At 38.2% G+C, this 13,464-nt stretch overlaps 1 protein-coding gene across 2 annotated transcripts in view; it reads right to left on the bottom strand.

The window, feature by feature from the left end:
- Nucleotides 1-8,502, bottom strand: part of LOC105930479 (synaptosomal-associated protein 25-A) — a 51,496-nt gene extending 42,994 nt beyond the window's left edge. For both annotated transcript variants that reach the window (XM_012868711.3, XM_012868710.3), the window contains exon 1: nt 8,346-8,502. The gene's annotated coding sequence lies outside the window, so the exon portion shown is untranslated. The remainder of the gene's footprint in view (nt 1-8,345) is intronic.
- Between the last annotated feature and the right edge of the window lie 4,962 nt (nt 8,503-13,464).

Genomic DNA, 13,464 nt, shown 5'->3' with positions numbered 1-13,464 from the left:
TAAGATGCCAGGGAATGAGCTGGAGCTGCTGGATTTTTCTCTGGCTTTATTAAACATAGAGTAACACAGTACTCCACCTCCTTCACCTGTTGCTGCGCACTGCCTGTCAGCTGGGTGATCCAAGGCTTGCACACGTTTACCGCGCTTACAAGTACAACAAATTTAGTATTTAATATGTATTGCCAAGGAAAACATGGACAATGTTTGTGTGGCAACTAATCAAGTGCCACACATCAGTCTTTAAGGCAACACTGTTTCAAAACTACAGCTATTAAACAACAAGAAACACGTATGCTAATCAGCTGACAACAAGCTAGCTTCTGGAGCAAGTAGATCGACTAATTAATGAGTCAGTATCAATTTGTTATACTTTAATTTGCTGAATGGCAAAAAAGGGCAATATATTCTGAGCAATAAGATAATTTACATGTCATTACTACAGCATTTGTGTTGTATTTTGAAGTTTCTGTGCACACCAGAAAGCTCAAATTAATGTTCAATTAATTAAACAAAATGAGAACATTTTGTTTCAGTACTTTTGTTTTATTATTTCAAAATCCAATGTTTAATGTTCAAACAGCTTAAAATCTAAATGTCCTTATTTTATCAAACACAATGTTCAAGAGTAAAAGCAACAGTCATGGTTCCTGTCCGCAGCAGTGCCTGCTGCGACAATATGGCCTCTCTGAATTAAAGGGTTCCCTATGGAGAGACAGGTGAGACTGACAGAGAGAAATCTGTTATGGAAAACCAAGGAGGAGATCTGGAATAAAAACAGGCATACATTAAAAAATCTATTTTTTTATACATTACTTTAAATAAGATTGTATGTTTTTAAGAGTGATTTTTACTGAGCAAATCACTGACATACATATTTCCTTTAATAATGTAACTCGGGATTTGCATTGTGAATTGGTTGAACATACCAAATGTTCTACATTAGTCAAGCTAATTTGGTCTTGTTCCATATTCTTTAATATTATCTTTGGTCCTCTAGCTTAGATCTGCAGTGAACCAGGATTCACTGAATTATTCTGATCATGGTTTTCAACTTTTTAAATTGACCTTTTGTTATTTTGTGTCTACATAGTTCCTTAGTTTCTTTTTATCTTAAGTTTCACTTGCCTAGTAGAGAGGATTTGTTGATTAAAATATAGTGTTAATTCAGATAAACAGCATTCTATAGTGGTGTTCTCTGGATGCTCATTCAATTTCTGTTAATAAACGTGTGAACTTGAAGAGAAGTTGTCACTCATTTATTCCAGATATGCGTAGAGTTTGCTGTTAAAAGAACGGCAGTGTTCAAATCACCCTTTCAACTATTATCCTAATATCAGCTGTGTGGATTGATGTTCACCGGACAACACCTAACAGAGCGAGATTTATTTTTTAAACATTAAATAACTTAAAACCGTGCGTAATGGCACAACTACTATTTAACATGCCAAGTATGGGTTTTAACATCATCACAGAGCCTAAAACAAAGATAGAAAGCAGTTTTCCAGTAGTCAGCCATGTTTTGTCTCATTTGAGCAGATTGCATTTCCGGCATTTCTTCGTTATATAATCCAAAACAGAGACAGGCGGAAAACTACTGCAGACAGATTAAAGAAAATGATAGAAAAAAAAAAAAACTTCTGGAAGAGTTGCATGTTCCTGCTGATGAAAACCTCAGCATTTTTGACAGCTTTTAATTGATTTCCAAAAGGTTATTCATATCTTTGTATGAAGAAAAAACACAGTCTATAGCTGTCACCAATAGACATTATCTTAAATTTCATGATCTGTCAATTTAACTGAACCTGCCAGCACGCTACCTATGAAGCAGACATACGACACTGTAAGCAGGAAGGCAAACATGACAATGTGGGAAGTACAGGAGATTCAAAGCAATCATTTGAGGTCTAAAGGGATAATCACAGCAAAGCCCCACTGTACCATTCACAGAGGATAAAGCCCACTGGATTAATCTGTGGTCATACAGAATACACACACACACACACACACACACACACACACACACACACACACACACACACACACACACACACACACACACACACAGAGAGAGAGGCCTGAAAATACTTGCATAACCCACGGACTACTCTTTCTCTTAGTCTCTTCACTTTCTGTCACACACTTTTCCCGTTTCTTTAACAGTCTCTTGGTCACTTCAGCTCAATCACACACAGACCTACGGCTCTCTGCTCCAGCTTGCACACATTCAAGATGACACCTGTCAACATGCTGCTCTTTACATTGTTGTTTGTTATGCATATCTGGATGCACCGACTGTTGAAAGGCAGATGCAGAGCGGTGTGAAAGCTTATTTCACGCCCTTACAGATTTCTTCTTGGTTCCCCTTTTCAGATTATCAGATACATTTAGACTCAACACAAATGACCTGAGAAAAGCAGATATTTTTTCCCAGAAAACTTCATATTTTGTCCTTTCAGTCTGGATGTTTCCCCAAAAGTCTTCCAAAAGAAAATAGAGATGAGTCCTTGTGGACCCTTGGGTTTTTTGCTCTTATGGAGGGCCTTTTTTTTCAGCAAAGTATTTTTTTTTTTGTTGCTGAATCAAGAACAATGATCTTAACTGAGGCATGTGAGTCCTGCAGTGCTTTATATGTTGTTTTCTGACCTCCTGAATGAGTTGTTGAAGCCGTGTTTGAGTAATCCTGTGCTGAACACTTTTGGGAAGGTTCATCTCTGTTGTACGTTTTCGGCGTTTTTGGTTAACGAGCCTAACTGTTAAGTCCCCTCCCTGAGCTGCCACCTTACCGTGGTGGAGGGGTTTGAGTGTCCCAATGACCCTAGGAGCTATGCAGTCAGGGGTTTTATGCCCCCAGTAGGGTCACGCAAGGCAGACAGGTCCTAGGTGAGGGAACATACAAAGATCAGCTCAAAGACCCCTTATGATAAGCAACATGAATGGACGTAGTGTTCCCTCGTCCAGACGCAGGTCACCGTGGCCCCACTCCAGAGCCAGGCCTGGAGGTGGGGCACGTTTGTGAGCTCCTGGTGGCCGGGCTTTTACCCATGGAGCCTGGCCTGGCACAGCCCGAAGAGGAGACATGGGTCCCCTTCCAATAGGCTCAACACCTGTAGGAGGGGCTTTGTAATATCAGAGACTTATACGTATGTTATTGATTTTGTTTCTCATATGTTCTTGAATTTGTTATGATCAGTGCATCATTTTAAAACCTTTTACCCTAGTTCATGTAGTTGGAAAGGCTTGGTAGTGGCTGAAAAAGATCCAGATGAATGTAACATTGGGGGGACTTTAAAAAACAAAAACAGAGCAAATTTTTAATCTGGGAAGACTTTTTCACTGTGCTTTATGTTTGTATGGAAAGTGGGGTGTAAATCTCCATATTTGTCACGATACAATGTTACCGTATAACTTATCAATTGGTTTGGAGGACAATATGATATCTGCTGATATAACAAAAATTCTGTTATGATTTCCTATGCAAACTGGCGACCTCTCCAGGGTATACCCTGCCTCTTGACCATAGATAGCTGGAGATCAGTACCAGCACCCCTTGTGACCCCATGAGGGATAAGCGTGTAAGAAAATGGATGGATGGATGGATGGATGGATGGATGGATGGATGGATGGATGGATGGATGGATGGATGGATGGATTTCCTATGCAATATTATCAGGTCATCTATTATATTTACATTGATATCAACTGATATCGGAAAAAAAAGAAATATGATTTGACCATTTTATTTCTAAGATTTTAAAGGTATCAGGCAATTGAATCAAAAACTGCTTTTTTCTAAGTTTAAAATAATAATAATACATCACCTGTTCATTATAGTCTCATGCCTGAATTTCAACATAAAGGTGTGTCTTAAAAATGACAATCTGTATTGATATTTTCATATTGCATTGATGTAATTGGATTGTTAACCATTGAATTGATATATCGAGGTGGAAAGATGTATTGTTACACCCCCAATTTGTACAAATATCAGAACTATTGCATATGTAAAATGCATGGGTGTTCTAGCAATTGACATATCTATCTCTAAAATAGGTTAATAAATTCTTCCCAAATGGGACTTTTTAATGTTATTTGTCTATTTTTCTTGCTGAGAAGTCAATAACCTTGCCTTCAAGGTAAAACAACAGTATTTCTGCAGAGAGCAGCTGAGAGTCAGGTTACTTCAGCTCTGCTGCTTCATCCTGATCAATAAGAGGAGATCATATCACAATTTCAGGGAACTTAGAAATGATGGGCAGGTGGAGCATTACACCCACCTCTGAGGGTACAGAGGTATCTGTTTGTTTTCGTGTAGAATGAAAGAGTAGCCGGTAATAGCGAGAAAAAAGCTCTGAACACGGCTGCCACTTGAGCTCACACAGTACAAGAGGTGTGAAATGAAAGAAAATGAAAGAACATGCAAAGTTATTGCACCGTAGGGCATTGCCTGTATCCCTCGTGTTTAACAGATGTATGAATTTTACTCCCTATGAAAATTTTAAATTTCCTGAGAAGCATTTTTAAAGTGTTGCCTGTTGACGTTTCAGATCAACTCAGAAGTATCGCAATCTTTGCTGGTGCTACATGCACATATCAGTGGAATAATGTCTTAACCGCACATACATGCCGAGACATTAAAAAATTATTAAAACAAAGGCTAGTGTCTGAACTTCTAAATAAAAAAAGAATGCAGTCAGTTAAAAAAAAGCTGTGGGAAACTATTAGCAAATCTTTTCTGACAACAGCTGGGCCAAAAAAAAAAAGAAAAGTAAAAGAGAAAACCTACTAGAAGCCTTCTAATGTAAACTTAAATGTTCTCCATTTAAATCTTTGAAGCTCATAAGTGAGCAACACAAAAAGGTGATCAATGCACTGAGGTGACAGCGGAACGGGTTCTTGTCGCATAATGCTTATTTTTAACAGATGTAGCAGGATTGGACCAGAGCCTGGTGGTAATTTCTCACCTTTTTCTGGTGGAGTGACGGAGGAGGCGGAGGCTGTGATATGGTTCTTATGTGTGATGACAGCAGGTATAATTTTTCCACCAGGAAGCAGATTATCTGTGCTGCCTGGTTTCCCCTTCACCACAACACTTCAAATCAAGAGAATTAGAACTCAGCTTATCCTTAGATTTGGAAATGTTTTAAAAAAAATCTGACTAAAAATACTCTGTGGTGCACAAACACCTAGGATTTGATCTTTCACCAACAACAACTGCTTTCCTCCGGCTCACTTCAGAATGTCCTTGCTGGACATTTTAGAGCCACTTGCAACAGCTTCTTACTCATACACCCGATTTCCTTGAATCTTCAGAATACGACTTTCTTTGTGAATTATGTAATTTATTAATTTAGACAATCAGAATAACTTTTAGAATAATCCACGATTAATGCAGAGTTAATGATAACATTAAATGTTGATGCCTGTGTTATATCCTGTAGTACCCTGTCTGTTTATTTAATGGAATAATTTAATGTTTACAACTTTCAGTGCAAAGTTTGATGAGAGTGTGATGACACATTTGTCTTTCTCTAATATAAAGAATTAGGTTTATAAAATCTAATATTATCCATGTGTCGTTAGCTGTGTATCATGATTTAGCACACATGTTTCCTGAAGTCCTCCTCTGGAAGATTTGTCCCCCAGTAAGCTGTTGGGATAAGAGATTTAGAGGACACAGAACCAGTGAACCCAATAAACCTAAACCAATTGGGCCAGCCCATGATCACCCTATTACATTTGGTTGAATTAAATATTTTTGTCAACATTAAATACTTTGCTACATTTTCTGGTTCATCTGGTAACTTCCTTTAATGACTTTATCTCTTTATGTCCAACCCGGTTCTCTGTCCAACATGGGCAATCATCAAGATATTCAATCAACTGAGCCAGATTTGACAGCTGCCAGTTTCTGAATATCCGCCCAGCCAGGAGAGCAGAAATTCACATTTGTTCTGAAAAATCCAACAGCTTTCTCTGACCAAAAAATAAGGCAATTCTTTGGAGCTCCAACCCTGGTTTTGGTATTGAAAGCTGGTGAATCAATGTTGATTCTGAGCCTTGGTTTCATTCTCCTCTTTTGTTTTACAGAACGTCCCCCAACTTACAAAAAGGTTGGGGGCTGAGAACCCTTGGATGTATAATCCCTTTCAGCAAACTCCTAAGATTTAAACTTTGATGAAATATTAAGACTTTAATTTATTTAATTAGTAATTTGACAATTAACTCTAAATTTACACAAATAACCTTGCTTTATATGTGATAGAAATAACTCAATTGATTAGTAAAGCAATCATCTTTCAGACTGACTTTTAATAGATTATAAAATTTGTGTTAGTTTTTATAACTAAATAGATTAAGTGAGGTATGTTAATACAGTTTTAGGTGTGTGATCAATGCCAGAGTTCTGTTGGTTGTAGATCAGCCTCCCACAGCCTCTTTAGCCTCTTTACCCTGTGTGTGGGTGCTCATTTCCTGTCCTAATTGATATCTACTTGTTTACTCCTGGCTACAAACAACATCAGGCTGCCAAATGAAGACTGGACACACAAGCTGACCCGCTTAACACGTATTCTAAGCTCTACGTCCTCACTGGCATTACCACGAGTCCAGATGTAGGACAGGAAATTGGGAAGGCCAACAGTTTACTTTATGCTTTCTTAGTGGTAAAAGTAGTTTAAACTTGTTTTTAACAGCAATTAACACCATTTATCACAGTGAGGCTGAACATGACTCTATGCTTATATGACTTCACAGCTTTAGAGACAGTTTTCTTGTGCAAATCTTCTTTAGAGAGAAACAAATATAACAGAGGAATTTTATGACCTTGCTTACAGGTCCATAATTCTGAGGATTATCAGACATTAAAAAGAGCTCTGGTGAACCTACATTAAAATAAATTTGTTGTTGATGAAAAGTTGGGGGAAAAAAAGATTATAAAGCTGTGAATCATTGCTTAATCTGATCCTTCTCTTTTCTTTCTTCTAGTCTTTTCACCTCTGTTTTAATTTTTAATAGAGCCCCTCTGGCTAAATATGGTTTTGTATACTAGCTTGGAGCTTCTATGTTTAGCTGTGTTTCTGTTCTGGATGAAACCACTACAGGAACTACTGCTGCAACTAGCTGCACATTTTTTCCCTATAGAGATTATTGGACCCACTATTTTAAATTGTTTTGAAATGACATTTGATGTGAATTTGTCCTTTTTAAATAAATTAAACTGAAATGAATTCTGATTATAATTATAAAGGTTATTTTAAACCGAAAGTGCCTTTGACACAAACTATATTTTTTTGCCAGGACACATGCAAGAACTAAAAACAGAAAAAGCAGAGTGACAATTGATTTTCATATACTCTCACTGAACATTAGGAAAAAATAACAACTGAAAGCCACATGAATGATATGAAGTAAAACATGGCACTGCCATATGTTTGGGGAATACTGCTGATAAGGATTGCAATTAACCCAAATGCTCACATGAGGGCAGGCAGACTTTTAATGCTGCCGAAACCAGATAACCTAACAAACATGGCCTCAAAGGAGTCCTATGTCTATGTAATACTGCACATCCTGATATCCACATTATTGTGCAGCTTTAATCTGACACTGGTAACAGTCTGTTCTACAAACAAAACAGCGAAAAGAACAACTTTCATCCAATTATCTCTGTCTTCTTCATGACGCATCCTTTCAAAACAAGCGCAAACACCTCATCAAGGTACGGATCAGGGGATGACGCGCTATTTCACGGCATTTCAGTCATTTCTTGCTTAACAGATATTTTCTTTTGTGATTTAAACCTGGGAATAGAGGTAGCTCGGTCTTCGTCTCTACTTTAGATAAATCTCTCAGGGACAGTACCTTCGTGCGTATGCTTTAAGGCTGGAGCTGTGGAGCGTCAGCGCAGCCTGGAGTTCATCTGAGCACTTCGGAGCTGTCCACGGTGCTGAACCACATTCACTTTCCCCGCCTCTCAACAATCCTCATTGTGGAGATACATTTAATCCCAATACATTTCGCAAAGAAAATAAGAACTGAGGCGTAGGTAAAAGAGGTACAATGATAACATCAAAGCAACAGTACCCCGATTTGACCATTGGGATTTTACTACATGTGATTTGTGAAAATAAAAAAAAGAAATATTTTAAAAACCCGGAGGGCTCTTAAAAAGCGGCAAAACTTTAGAATAAAGCTTAAGTGGCACATCTGGCATTCCCCTGTGATAAACAAGCTGCTCCTATAAAACTTATGAAGCGCATATCTAAAACCAATTTCAACTTTTATGGTTCTTGTTATATTTAAATGTGTCAAAATTAAGAGGGGGAACATGACGGAGTAAACCCTACCTGCTGAACTTTACTTCCTCTTTGCTTTATCTTGTCGTGTTGATGTGAGTTTAATTGTGAACAGGAGGAAAGCGTCTGTCCGGTCCAAAGCTCGGTTTAAAGGACTAACCTCGGTGGAACCACACCGTCCTCCCCCCTCCCTAACCACCGCGCTACGCTTGGCCGATTTATACACGGAGACTTCCGGTTTGGATTTTACAAAATAAAACCAGCTGAGGAAGGTTTTTAATTTCTCGGTCATTTTTTGAAGCGATTTGGTCCTGCTGTAGAAAGACTTCTGCACATTGAATCGTCTTGTTACTGAAAAGTGTTTTATTAATAAACGTACCTTGCCCCTCTCTCTCTGTCGATCCATTTCAGCTCATGTAAACGAGAGCTTGGAGCTCTCACTTCCTGACTTTACCTTTTCTTGTGTTGTAATCAATATGAGAGTCCAGTACCAAAGCTGTACTATTCCTCTGGCTTGTTTAGATTAAAAGTGTAAAAGCATAGTTTCGGTCCAAGAGTCTTTTCTTACTTAAGAAGTCATCAGTAAAAGAAGGCTGCATCTCCAGGGTAAGGAATTGGAAGGACAGCAACACTGTGCAGTTACTTTTTTCTTACAGATTTAAGCAAAAGGTTGTTTTATAAACTAGTGAATCAGTAGAGTTTTATCAAAGAATGTACAACCCATTTTTTTCCAGACCTTTAAAAAAAGAAATCATCAAATAGTCTTCTTAATCTCCACAATAGGCCCTACTTTGTGTTGGTGTATCACCTAAAATCTCAAATCAGATCACAGGTTGTGGTTCTAGCATGCTCTGTTCTTTTTATTAGCTTCGTCATTTGTGGTGGTGGTGATAGTTTCTGTATTATATTGTAGAGAAAAGCAATTAAACACAAAACACATGAAAAACAATATTTAAAAATAAATAAATAAATAAATAAATAAATAAAAATAACAACCGCACATAGTTTAGATTTTTTTATTATAAAAGCCTTCCCATGAATGACACTGTGCTGCTTTAACTCTAATACATACACAGCAAAATAATCCCTCAATAATGATAAAGAGTAAGCAAGCGTATTTTCCCCGCAGACCTTTAACCTGAAGGTCTGCTCGCCTAATTTCCTGCCTCCCTGAGTTGTGCGTGCCCACAAAATGGCCGCGCCCTCTGACGTCAGAGGCAGCGGATGAAAGGTAGGGCGGCTCAGCCTTATTCAAAGCCATGTTGGCTTTCTGCCTCCTGAACACAGCTTCGTCCCCGTCGTTTTATAAAGATGGCTAGGAAGCAAACCGAAGATGATTGTGTATACACCTGAATCTGACATTTTTCTAGACAAATTAAAGGAGGATTACAGCACAGTGAGTTTAAAAAAATAAATCTTTTCAAGAAAAAAAGAAAAAAAATTGGTAAATCTAACAGGAAACATTGTGAACGAAACAAATAAAAGGTGTTCTCCATTAAGATTCAGTGTTGGAGTGAAACTGGCTGCAATGCTTTCAGTTTTCTCCAGTGCATCCTCTTTTTTCTGCACACACCTCTTACCCTTTTGACCCTCTGTTTGTCTGAACTCAGCCTTCTGAAAGAGACACACTCCAGCATCACTTTGTACTCCCAGCACACAGACCCTGAGCCATTACATTTGAAAAGATGAGCCGTTTGAACGGATTTTGCCATCTGTCCGCTTCCTTTCACTCTAACTCAGAACATCACAGTGCATTTTTTACTCGGTGCAAGAGCTGCAAAAACACTTGAGCACCATCATGTCCAGAAGGAATAAGATTTCTATTTCAAGAGAGGCGATAAAATGCAGACGATCCAATTATCCCACTGCATCTCCTTTTTGTGTGTAATTTGAAACATGCTAATATCTGCTGATTTCTGCAGCAGGTTGTGTTCACATATAAGTAAACATGAACCTTGGACAGTCCTCCCTGTCCTTTTTAGATTGCTCTTGGTGTGCACAGCTGTTGGCCCGTTGAGTCCTTGACTTCACATAAACAGATTCATGAATTTTAAATAGCATCCAAGTGACACACAGAGGAACAAGCTGCCAGGGATACTTTGTTTTAAGATGAGGTAATAGTGTCTTTTTCTTTTTTTTTTTTTTCTTTTTTTTTTGGCTTCCAGCAGCCCCCCACATGATATGTAAATGTTAACGTTAGGAGGTACAAAGCAGTCTTACCATTTTTAGTTTATTTACGTATTCAATAGGATATCAAAGGGTACTTTGTTAAGGGATAAGCTTCCTCCACCTTGAACTTCATTGTTGTTTAACACATTGGATTGTTGTATTTTTCAGACCGTAAAAGGATAAACAAAAAATTCCATTTGAGGTATGGTGCATTTAGATTAAGAGTTTCTGTCAAGGCTTCATTACTTATGGATAAGACTTAAATCCATTCCTCTAAATTTACTGTTCAAGATTTCTTCTTCCCTTGTCATTTGCAATGAGCGTATTTTTCTCCCTGAGGGAAAGAAGAAGATTGGACACTAATTTTTTGATCTGGCCAACCCAGACCTTCTTGTTTGTGGTACAGACCAAATGGACCTTCTTAATCGTTTCTCATAATGACTAAACCTAGCTTCAAGGTTTGTCATACTAAATATTTCTTACATTGGTTTATTTAGTAAATATGTTAATTATTTGAATGACAAACTGCTTAATGTGTTTTTTTATGGGATTTGTAACATGTACACATCAAAGTATTGTGGTTTTTGGGAATAACGTGTGTTTTTTAATACATCAAAATATTGTTTACGATAAAAAAAATTATATGACTGACAATCTTGTTTAGGTACCCTGTCTTTTAATAATAAACATGCATCAAGTGTCATGAAACAAAAGAGATTGAGGTCCATCATAATTCTTCAGCTCGATTAGTTATTTAGCAGTGCGCCCGATGCCAATCCTGTCACCATTTACTCAGGGGACCCAGATGGTTAGGAAATGGGCTGAGAAATGGGCCAAGCAGGATTGTCCATGGGTTATCTATTAGTCCAAAGTTCATTACTTTGAAGGGTGTGACGCAGGTCAATTCTGCTGCAGAAGCAGGATCCATATGGGCCCTAGATTTGTGGTTAAATCTGATTTTTTTTCTTAACAGCTCTTTAAGAATGAACAGGAGCATAGTAAGACCAAATTGGCAAATTGGGACTCCATATGGGGCCCACGTAGTAACGTTGCCTGGGAAACTGTCCAATTTGAAATGTTTTTCTTCCATGACACAAAGTATGGCTTTATCTTGGCATGATATCATAATAAAGCGACTGTCCTATTTTTGTTGAAAATTGCAACGACAAAATCGTTTGTGATGAGCCCACATTTTACTCCATGGGGTTTGCCATCTTTCATGTTCTGACATTAATGAAAGTAAATTATTGGCATCCATTGCAGTGAGTCCATGCAGACGATCCGACTTAGGAGTGCATTGTTGGGGTGGAAAGTATTAGTCTGTCAAATCTTAATGATGCTTTATTGATATTGATATTTTAAAAACAAGCTGTTTCCATCACAGCTATTATTACAGGAGAAAATTGAGGACAAATATCAATGAGGACTCCTCCAGAACATCGACATTGTTTGATACATGTTTGTCGCTGTGAGCTCCAATTGATAAAATAAATAAATAAATACTTTTCCATTGAGTGGTTTTAATTGAAAGCCCAGAATGGCTGTAAATAAAAAGGTTGGGAAGTTATTGCAAGAGAAAGAAACAGTGAAACAAAGGTATAGGTGTAAGATCCATTTGCTGCCAAAATCAATTGGGCTTTTCAAGTTTGATGCATTTAAACGATGCCTGTTCATCACTGCTGCAGGTTATCTCCCCCTTCCCCCTCCACAATCTTTCCACTTACCTCTCTACTGCCACATCACTGCCCTCCTCAGAAGATCCAGTTAGTTGAGGCAATCTGTTTTCGTCTCCTGATGGATTGGCCTTGTCTTCTTGAAGTTAACGGCCCCGTGGAAAAAAAAAAAAAAACCCATTAAAACGGATCCCTCCCAAGTGATGAGCACAATGAATCTCATTTAATTGTCATTGATTAAACGAAGACTGATTTGTGTCATCAGGTCCCAGGCACATTTATCCACAGCACGGTGCGCACACTGCAGACGAAAGCAATATCTAAACTCAAAAACTCTTGCCATTTCACTGATAGAGGACCAAATTATAAAGAAATATACAAAAACAGGAACAAGCACTAATTATCCCATGAAAAAAAATAATAGATTAGTTTTTTGAGGTAAATTTTTAAGTCAGTACTTCTGCTTTTATTTCCATACACACTAACGTGTTGGTAACACTGCACCTTTTGTTACGCAGCAAAAAATTGAAATACATAATTGGATCAAATGTCACAACAAGCCTGTGTAACCACAGGCTTGTTGTGATTTCTTGACCTGCTTGTGTTAATTTTGTTTCTCCTCTGTGGCAGAGGGAATATTGTCAGCCCAATAACTCAGTTCTGATAACACAGAGTCTGCGCTCCAGCGGGCGTTGAATCAAAATGCAGATATTGGTCCGTGTGTGTGTGTGTGGGCTTCCGGTAAACCTCAGTTTTGAGACTCTCATCTTCCTGCATGTGTACCGCAGAATCCAGAAAAGGCAACATGTTGATCCTAGCATCCTCTCTGGTAAACCTTATGTTGCTGTCCACTGAGTTGATGTGGTTGGTGAATGCCTCAACTTCTTTGGTTTGGATTTTGATCCGAGTGTCCACGACAGCTATCCTCGTGTCTAAATCAGTAAGTTAGCAATACTCCCTTGTAAGCACTGAGTGTCTTGCTCTCCACCTCCTCCATGTATAAATTGGCCACAGTGGGTGACACTGGGGAGCCCATGGCACATCCACGTTTCTGTTGGTAAAAGCTGTCTCTGTACTTAAAATATGTGTTTGAGAGACAGAGGTCCAAAAAGTCACAAATCTGGTTTGGTGTTAAATTGGTCCTGTCTTTTAGTGATTTAGTCCTGACAGTGTTCACTGACTCTGATGTCGGCAATATAAATGTCTGGCACATTGTCAAATTTGCTTTTCCTTCCACTTATCAATCATTTCTAATTTTATGTTGGTTTGTCACATTAAATCCCAATAAAATACATTAGGATTTGTGCTTGTAAGGTGATGAAATGTAT

Source organism: Fundulus heteroclitus, chromosome 4 (genome assembly GCF_011125445.2).
Source record: "Fundulus heteroclitus isolate FHET01 chromosome 4, MU-UCD_Fhet_4.1, whole genome shotgun sequence".
Lineage (NCBI taxonomy): Eukaryota > Metazoa > Chordata > Actinopteri > Cyprinodontiformes > Fundulidae > Fundulus > Fundulus heteroclitus.
The sequence above is the reverse complement of the archived record's forward strand: the minus strand, read 5'-3'. Positions and strand labels throughout refer to the sequence as shown.